We start from the raw sequence: 10,209 nt of genomic DNA, 5'->3' as shown, positions 1-10,209 counted from the left end.
ACTTAGCCTTCCTTACTTGTTTTAAACTATTATTTATCTACAATTTTGTGTTGCTCATAACTGTTAGTCGATGCTTAAGTTTCATTGCGTTTGACGACCGACCTAATCTAATGTACATATTTACAAATGCATAAGAAGAAATAATATCAAATTGAACAAGTAAGGAAGGTTAAGTTCGGGTGTAACCGAACATTACATACTCAGTTGAGAGCTATGGTGACAACATAAGGGAAAATAACCATGTAGGTAAATGAACCGAGGGAAACCCTGGAATGTGTTTGTATGACATGTGTATCAAATGAAAGGCATTAAAGAGTATTTTATGAGGGAGTGGGCCATAGTTCTATAGGTGGACGCCATTTAGGGATATAGCCATAAAGGTGGATCAGGGTTGACTCTAGAATGCGTTTGTACGATATGGGTATCAAATTAAAGGTGTTAATGAGTATTTTAAAAGGGAGTAATCCTTAGTTCCATAGGTCGACGCCGTTTCGAGATATCGCCATAAAGGTGGATCAGGAGTGACCCTAGAATTTGTTTGTATAATATGGGCATCAAACGAAAGGTGTTAATGAGTATTTTAGAAGGGAGTGGGCCTTAGTTCTATAGGTGGAAGCCGTTTCGAAATATCGCCATAAAGGTGGACCAGGGGTGACTCTAGAATGTGTTTGTACGATATGGGTATCAAATTAAAGGTATTAATGAGGGTTTTAAAAGGGAGTGGTGGTTGTTGTATAGGTGGTCGCATTTTCGAAATATCGCCATAAAGGTGGACCAGGGGTGACTCTAGAATGCGTTTGTACAATATGGGCATCAAACGAATGGTGTTACCAGGGTGGACCAGGGTTGACTCTAGAATGTGTTTGTACGATATGGGTATCAAATTAAAGGTATTAATGAGGGTTTTAAAAGGGAGTGGTGGTTGTTGTATAGGTGGTCGCCTTTTCGAGAAATCGCCATAAAGGTGGACCAGGGGTGACTCTAGAATGCGTTTGTACGATATGGGTATCAAATGAAAGGTGTTAATGAGTATTTTAAAAGGGAGTAATCCTTAGTTCCATAGGTGGACGCCGTTTCGAGATATCGCCATAAAGGTGGATCAGGGGTGACCCTAGAATTTGTTTGTTCAATATGGGTATCAAAAGAAAGGTGTTAATAAGTATTTTCAAAGGGAGTAATCCTTAGTCCCATAGGTGGACGTCGTTTCGAGATATCGCCATAAAGGTGGACCAGGGGTGACCCTAGAATTTGTTTGTATAATATGGGCATCAAACGAAAGGTGTTAATGAGTATTTTAGAAGGGAGTGGGCCTTAGTTCTATAGGTGGAAGCCGTTTCGAAATATCGCCATAAAGGTGGACCAGGGGTGACTCTAGAATGTGTTTGTACGATATGGGTATCAAATTAAAGGTATTAATGAGGGTTTTAAAAGGGAGTGGTGGTTGTTGTATAGGTGGTCGCATTTTCGAAATATCGCCATAAAGGTGGACCAGGGGTGACTCTAGAATTTGTTTGTACAATATGGGTATCAAAAGAAAAGTGTTAATGAGTATTTTAAAAGGGAGTAATCCTTAGTTCCATAGGTGGACGCCGTTTCGAAATATCGCCATAAAGGTGGACCAGGGGTGACTCTAGAATGTGTTTGTACGATATGGGTATCAAATTAAAGGTATTAATGAGGGTTTTAAAAGGGAGTGGTGGTTGTTGTATAGGTGGTCGCATTTTCGAAATATCGCCATAAAGGTGGACCAGGGGTGACTCTAGAATGTGTTTGTACGATATGGGTATCAAATTAAAGGTATTAATGAGGGTTTTAAAAGGGAGTGGTGGTTGTTGTATAGGTGGTCGCATTTTCGAAATATCGCCATAAAGGTGGACCAGGGGTGACTCTAGAATGTGTTTGTACGATATGGGTATCAAATTAAAGGTATTAATGAGGGTTTTAAAAGGGAGTGGTGGTTGTTGTATAGGTGGTCGCATTTTCGAGATATCGCCATAAAGGTGGGCCAGGGGTGACTCTAGAATTCGTTTGTGCAATATGGGTATCAAACGAAAGGAGTTAATGAGTATTTTAAAAGGGAGTGGGCCTTAGTTCTATAGGTGGGCGCCTTTTCGAGGTATCGCAATAAAGGTGGACCAGGGGTGGCTCTAGACTTTGTTAGTACGATATGGGTATCAAATAAAAGGTGTTAATGAGTATTTTTAAAAGGGAGTGGGCCTTCGTTCTATAGGTGTTCGCCTTTTCGAGATATCGCCATAAAGGTGGACCAGGGGTGACTTTAGAATATGTTTGTACGATATGGGTATCAAATGAAAGGTGTTACTGAGTATTTTAAAAGGGAGTGGGCCTTAGTTCTATAGGTGGACGCCTTTTCGAGATATCTACATAAAGGTGGACCAGGGGTGACTCTAGAATGAGTTTGTACGATATGGGTATCAAATTAAAGGTATTAATGGGAGTTTTAAAAGGGAGTGGTGGTAGCTGTATATGTGAAGGCGTTTTCCAGATATCGACCAAAATGTGGACCAGGGTGACCCAGAACATCATCTGTTGGATACCGCTAATTTATTTATATATGTAATACCTGCTAAGATTTTAAGGGTTTTTTATTTCGCCCTGCAGAACTTTTTCATTTTCTTCTACTTAATATGGTAGATGTCACAACCATTTTATAAAGTTTTTTCTAAAGTTATATTTTGCTTCAATAAAACAATCCAATTACGTTACCATGTTTCATCCCTTTTTTCGTATTTGGTATAGAATTATGGCATTTTTTTCATTTTTCGTAATTTTCGATATCGAAAAAGTGGGCGTGGTCATAGTCGGATTTCGTTCATTTTTCATACCAAGATAAAGTGAGTTCAAGTAAGCACGTGAACTAAGTTCATAAAAGATATGTCGATTTTTGCTCAAGTTATCGTGTTAACGGCCATGCGGAAGGACAGACGGACGACTGTGTATAAAAACTGAGCGTGGCATCAACCGATTTCACCCATTTTCACAGAATAGAGTTAACGTCATAAAATCTATGCCCCTACCAGATTTCAAAAGGATTGGTTAATTTTTGTTCGAATTATGGCGTTAAAAGTATCCTAGACAAATTAAATGAAAAAGGGCGGAGCCACGCCCATTTTGAAATTTTCTGTTATTTTTGTATTTTGTTGCACTATATCATTACTGGAGTTGAATGTTGACATTATTTACTTATATACTGTAAAGATATTAAATTTTTTGTTAAAATTTTACTTAAAAAATTTTTTTTTGAAAGTGGGCGTGGTCCTTCTCCGATTTTGCTAATTTTTATTAAGCGTACATATAGTAATAGGAGTAACGTTCCTGCCAAATTTCATCATGATATCTTCAACGGCTGCTAAATTACAGCTTGCAAAACTTTTAAATTACCTTCTTTTAAAAGTGGACGGTGCCACGCCCATTGTCCAAAATTTTACTAATTTTCTATTCTGCGTCATAAGTTCAACTCATCTACCAAGTTTCGTCGCTTTATCTCTCTTTTGTAATGAATTATCGCAATTTTTCGGTTTTTCGAAATTTTCGATATCGAAAAAGTGGGCGTGGTTATAGTCCGATATCGTTCATTTTAAATAGCGATCTGAGATGAGTGCTCAGGAACCTACATACCAAATTTCATCAAGATACCTCAAAATTTACTCAAGTTATCGTGTTAACGGACGGACGGACGGACATGGCTCAATCAAATTTTTTTTCGATCCTGATTATTTTGATATATGGAAGTCTATATCTATCTCGATTCCTTTATATATGTACAACCAACCGTTATCCAATCAAACTTAATATACTCTGTGAGCTCTGCTCAACTGAGTATAAAAAGTGGAAAAATAAGAACATCAAGAAATCATACATATATGCTTTTAGTGCTTTGGTGAATCATCAATAAAATAAAAATAAATAAATAAATTTTGAGAACGAATCGTAAAGTCAATGGACAATGGCTGAATAGACATCAAACAATTCGTGTAGATACTGATAAGCGAGTTAATAAGCATTTGAGAGCATATGTAAAGTCACGCCTGGAAGTATAAAAGAATCAATAAAAGAAATTAAATAAAACTAACAAAAATATTTATGAACAAATATTAGATAAAATATAATCGAAATGACGTACCAAAATGTTGTGCATGTGTGCTACTATTACCCACACACGCTTACATACATACTTATATGCATAGACATATGGAATTTATTGAAAATATACAGAATTATTTGAATTTGGAATAGAGAACAAGTATTAGAAATGGACATGGCGCTAATATGAAGGTAGTCCCAGCAGTGTGTGAAGTGTCGCGGCAGAGAGGCATCGTCAGTGGGCAAACTGTCCTTAACTCTATTATGAGTGGGTTTTTTCAAGTCAAGGCTGAGGTAGCACTCAGGCAATCCAGCATCAATTAGAGTCTCCACACACAAGGCTTGAGGTTTTAGGAGGATATCCGCTTTCCGCATCAATACAGAAGGACCGAGGATGTGGCATGGACTAGCTTGTCAGTATGCGAAGGACGGAATAGTTCCTATGCTGCTATGATTGGTGATCGGTGGTTGGATACAGTTGGGAAAACGAACACGGGAATAGCTAAGCAACTGAGGAAAGATAGGGTCGGCATCAGCTAGTCGGCGAGATGAAAGCGGGCGGCATTAGTGAGCCGAGCCGGTGGGTTGGGATTGTAGGTGACGGCGCAGGATTGGGGAAATCCGTATATATGTTATAGCAAAGGCTACTCTTCCATAAGTAAACTGTAGAATCTAATTTTTGTGTAGATGCTCACATATCGGGTTAGGTTGGGTTGAACTATCCGATCCGTGAGGACCTCACATAGACTGAGTGAGTCCGTAGTGTTACCAGAAGTTTGTTTAACGACCAGACTGAAAAACCCTTATAAAAAATCAGGACCTATGTTATAAAATAACTTCATCCTCTTGGCAAATACTAGAAACTTTCTGGACCTATGCCACTTGCTGCTTCTAGATCTGACTAGAGCTTTATCGCTTCTAATAGCGGCAGCCTTAGCCTGGCAAGCGAAGTTCACGATAAAAAAAACGGGGCTAATTGTTTCCTCCTCCAATCTGACCCAATCCAATTGGGACGCTTACGGAGCAAGCTTCGAGGGATGTGCTATTTTAAGCTAGTTCATCTGCTTTTTTATATCCATATATATTCCCATATGCCCTTGGACCTAGACTGTAACGGCGTCATACATAATCTGTCTCTAAGAGCCTCTTCGAAGCGCAGATACGGGATCTGGTACTCGGTCCGCCATGTAATTGATGACGCTATACTACTATGGGCATAAGGTCTACGCTGAAGCTGCCGCGAGGTACTGAGCCTCGTTGCAGGTTGACGGTGAAGTCGGGGTTCAGGGCTCCCGTAATGCTCAGTATTGATAGCCTGCAAACCTCCACTAATTTTTGGAGGAAGCTTATTTTTGTGTGGCTCTCCACCAAACAAGGACTTCATAGTGAAGGATAGGCTTTAAAATCGCTGTAAATATTTAATGAGAGAGAGAGAGAGCGATAAACCCCAATACCCTTTTACTCCCTCTTCAGCGACAACTCACAGCAATCTTAAAGTAGACTACAAGGGCTTGGGTTAGTATTGACTCACTCGCTGAATATTACCGCCTCCATAGATGCCCGTTATATGGGATTCAAGGGGTTGATAAGCGCAATACAAAGCTTTATAGCTTCACAACTTCCGCAACCCAATTGTTAACCTCACCTACGCGAATGAAATCCTGTTACAATTAGTGTATCATACACATATTTGGCAGGCGGGGCTCTGGCGACCCCAAGTTCCTCATGGAACTAGTGGGTGGGGCGGGTTGGCCTAGATGGTTTAATATGGTCATAAGAATCGCTTCCAAGATGGTCGGGCTAGTACCTTAATGGTGCTTTGTTACCGGAACGGAAGGGCGATTTGTGAACTGAGAGGTTGTAGAACCTAAAGGCCCAGCACCCCATCCGCTCAGTTAATTAGTCGGTAAAAAATTTTGCCTTGACCTTATCATCCCCCGCCGTCTTACCTGAGAATACGATGGTATTGGCTCACACGTCTAACATCGCCATCTACATAGTTACGTATGGAAAAAGATGCATGAATGGAAGGCGTAGTTGTACTAACCGGTACTTCGTAGACCAATTTGTGGGATGAAGTGATTCTTGCCAGCGTAACTGCAAGAACAAAGGCTCCAACATTAAACTCTGTTTATATATATATCGCCCATTGTGACGCGGCAGAGAATAACTGTTGATCGTCAGCTGATGATATCTCACTGTGTGCGTTGCTCGCAATGTTGACGAATGTTATTAGAAAGCAACGATCGTTTCAATGCGCACAAGCGAAAAATATTTAATAGGGGGACTCATGAAAGCATATAAACTTATAAGGTGTAAAATTATATCCATTTACGCACGCTGTTATATGAACGCACCTAGTAATACCCTTGATAAACTTGATTGTTTATCAGCTGTATTATTGCCAAACAAAATTTTTTTGATTGTTATACAAATTAAAAAATGCCAAGATTAAGTGAAAAATCAAAACTAAAACGCCTTTACTTGCTGATGTTGGAGATTTCTGATGAAAATGCCTGCTGTAGTGTCTGCAAGGTTGCATTCCTTTGAGTTTACCGCGTTTACACAATAGGGGGACTCATGTAACCGTATAAATGCCTTATAAAGTGTGTAAACGTATAAATTTATCTAGTTTACGCACGAGCTGTCAAATTTTGTATGAAAAATCATTTACACAATTTGTATAAATTTACGCGCATATTTCATTGTGTAAACGCGGTAAACTCAAAGGAATGCAACCTTGCAGACATTACAGCCGGCATTTTCATCAGAAATCTCCAACATCAGCAAGTAAAGGCGTTTTAGTTTTGATTTTTCACTTAATCTTGGTATTTTTTAATTTGTATAACAATCAAAAAAATTTTGTTTGGCAATAATACAGCTGATAAACAATCAAGTTTATCAAGGGTATTACTAGGTGCGTTCATATAACAGCGTGCGTAAATGGATATAATTTTACACCTTATAAGTTTATATGCTATCATGAGTCCCCCTAATGAAATGTGCGCGTAAATTTATACAAATTGTGTAAATGATTTTTATACTCAGTTGAGCAGAGCTCACAGAGTATATAACCTTTGATTGGATAACGGTTGGTTGTACAGGTATAAAGGAATCGAGATAGATATAGACTTCCATATATCAAAATCATCAGTATCGAAAAAAAATTTGATTAAGCCATGACCGCCCGTCCGTCCGTCCATCCGTCTGTCCGTTAACACGATAACTTGAGTAAATTTTGAGATATATTGACGAAATTTGCTATGTAGATTCCTGGGCGCTCATCTCAGATCGCTATTTAAAATGAACGATATCGGACTATAACCACGCCCACTTTTTCGATATGGAAAATTTCGAAAAATCGAAAAATTGCGATAATTTATTACCAAAGAGGGATAAAGCGCTGAAACTTGGTAGGTGCGCTGAGCTTATTACGCAGAATAGAAAATAAGTAAAATTTTGGACAAGGGCGTGGCACCGCCCACTTTTAAAAGAAGGTAATTTAGAAGTTTTGCAAGCTGTAATTTGGCAGTCGTTGAAGATATCATGATGAAATTTGGCAGGAACATTACTCCTATTACTATATATATGCCTAAAAAAAATTTGCAAAATCAGAGAACGACCACGCCCACTTTAAAAATTTTTTTTTTTTTTAAGTGAAATTTTTACAAAAAATTTAATATCTTTACAGTATATAAGTAAATTATGTCAACATTCAACTCCAGTAATGATATGGTGCAACAAAATACAAAAATTAAAGAAAATTTTAAAATGGGCGTGGCTCCGCCCTTTTTCATTTGATTTGTCTAGGATACATTTAATGCCATAAGTCGAACAAAAATTTACCAATCCTTGTGAAATTTGGTAGCGGCTTAGATTCTAGGACAATAACTGTTTTCTGTGAAAAAGGGCGAAATCGGTTGAAGCCACGCCCAGTTTTAATACACAGTCGACCGTCTGTCCTTCCGCTCGGCCATTAACACGATAACTTGAGCAAAAATCGATATATCTTTACTAAACTCAGTTCACATAATTATCTGAACTCACTTTCTATTGGTATAAAAAATGGCCGAAATCTGACTATGACCACGCCCACTTCTTCGATATCGAAAATTACGAAAAATGAAAAAAGTGCCATAATTCTATACCAAATACGAAAAAAGGGTTGGATTGGTTTATTGACGCAAAATATAACTTTAGAAAAAAACTTTGTAAAATAGGTGTGACACCTACCATATTAAGTAGAAGAAAATGAAAAAGTTCTGCAGGGCGAAATCAAAAGCCCTTGGAATCATGGCAGGAATACTGTTCGTGGTATTACATATATAAATAAATTAGCGGTACCCGACAGATGATGTTCTGGGTCACCCTGGTCCACATTTTGGTCGATATCTCGAAAACGCCTTCACATATACAACCACTCCCTTTTAAAATTCTAATTAATACCTTTAATTTGACACCCATATTGTACAAACACATTATAGAGTCACCCCTGGTCCACCTTTATGGCGATATATCGAAAAGGCGTCCACCTATAGAACTAAGGCCCACTCCCTTTTAAAATACTCATTATCACCTTTCGTTTGATACCCATAATGTACAAACGCATTCTAGAGTCAACCCTGGTCCACCTTTATAACGATATCCCGAAAAGGCGTCCACCTATAGTATTAGGGCCCAAACCCTTTTAAAATACTCGTTAACACCTTTCATTTGATACCCATGCAAACAAATTCTAGAGTCATCCCTGGTCCACCTTTATGGCGATATCTCGAAAAGGCGTCCACCCAAAGAACTAAGGCCCACCCACTTTTAAAATACTCATTAACACCTTTCATTTGATACCCATATCGTACAAATTAATTATAGAGTCACCCCTGGTACACCTTTATGGCGATATCTCGAAAAGGCGTCCACCTATAGAACTAAGGCCCACTCCCATTTAAAATACTCATTAACACCTTTCATTTGATACCCATATCGTAGAAACAAATTCTAGAGTCATCCCTGGTCCACCTTTATGGCGATATCTCGAAAAGGCGTCCACCCAAAGAACTAAGGCCCACCCACTTTTAAAATACTCATTAACACCTTTCATTTGATACCGATATCGTACAAATTAATTATAGAGTCACCCCTGGTCCACCTTTATGGCGATATCTCGAAAAGGCGTCCACCTATAGAACTAAGGCCCACTCCCATTTAAAATACTCATTAACACCTTTCATTTGATACGCATATTGTACAAACGCATTCTAGAGTCACCCCTGGTCCCCCTTTATGGCGATAGCTCGAAAAGGCGTCCACCTATAGAACTAAGGCCCACTCCCTTTTAAAATACTCATTAACACCTTTCATTTGATACCCATATCGTACAAATTAATTCTAGAGTCATCCCTGGTCCACCTTTATGGCGATATCTCGAAAAGGCGTCCACCCATAGAACTAAGGCACACCCACTTTTAAAATACTCATTAACACCTTTCTTTTGATACCCATATCGTACAAATTAATTCTAGAGTCACCCCTGGTCCACCTTTATGGCAATATCTCGAAAAGGCGTCCACCCATAGAACTAAGGCCCACTCCCTTTTAAAATACTCATTAACACCTTTTATTTGGTACCCATATCGTACAAACTAATTCTAGAGTCACCCCTGGTCCACCTTTATAACGATATCCCGAAAAGGCGTCCACTTATAGAACTAAGGCCCACTCCCTTTTAAAAAACTCATTAACACCTTTCATTTGATACCCATATCGTACAAACAAATTCTAGAGTCACCCCTGGTCCACCTTTATGGCAATATCTAAAAAGGCGTCAACCCATATAACTAAGGCCCACTCCCTTTTAAAACACTCATTAACACCTTTCGTTTGATACTCTTATTGTACAAACGCATTCTAGAGTCGCCCCTGGTCCACCTTTATAACGATATCCCGAAAAGGCGTCCACCTATAGAACTAAGGGCCACTCCCTTTTAAAATACTCATTAACACCTTTCATTTGATACCCATATCGTACAAACGCATTCTAGTGTCACCCCTGGTCCACCTTTATGGCGATATCTCGAAAAGGCGTCCACCTATAGAACTAAGGCCCAC

Source organism: Eurosta solidaginis, chromosome 2, assembly GCF_040869045.1.
Source record: "Eurosta solidaginis isolate ZX-2024a chromosome 2, ASM4086904v1, whole genome shotgun sequence".
Classification (NCBI taxonomy): Eukaryota; Metazoa; Arthropoda; class Insecta; order Diptera; family Tephritidae; genus Eurosta; species Eurosta solidaginis.
This window is presented reverse-complemented; position numbering follows the sequence as displayed.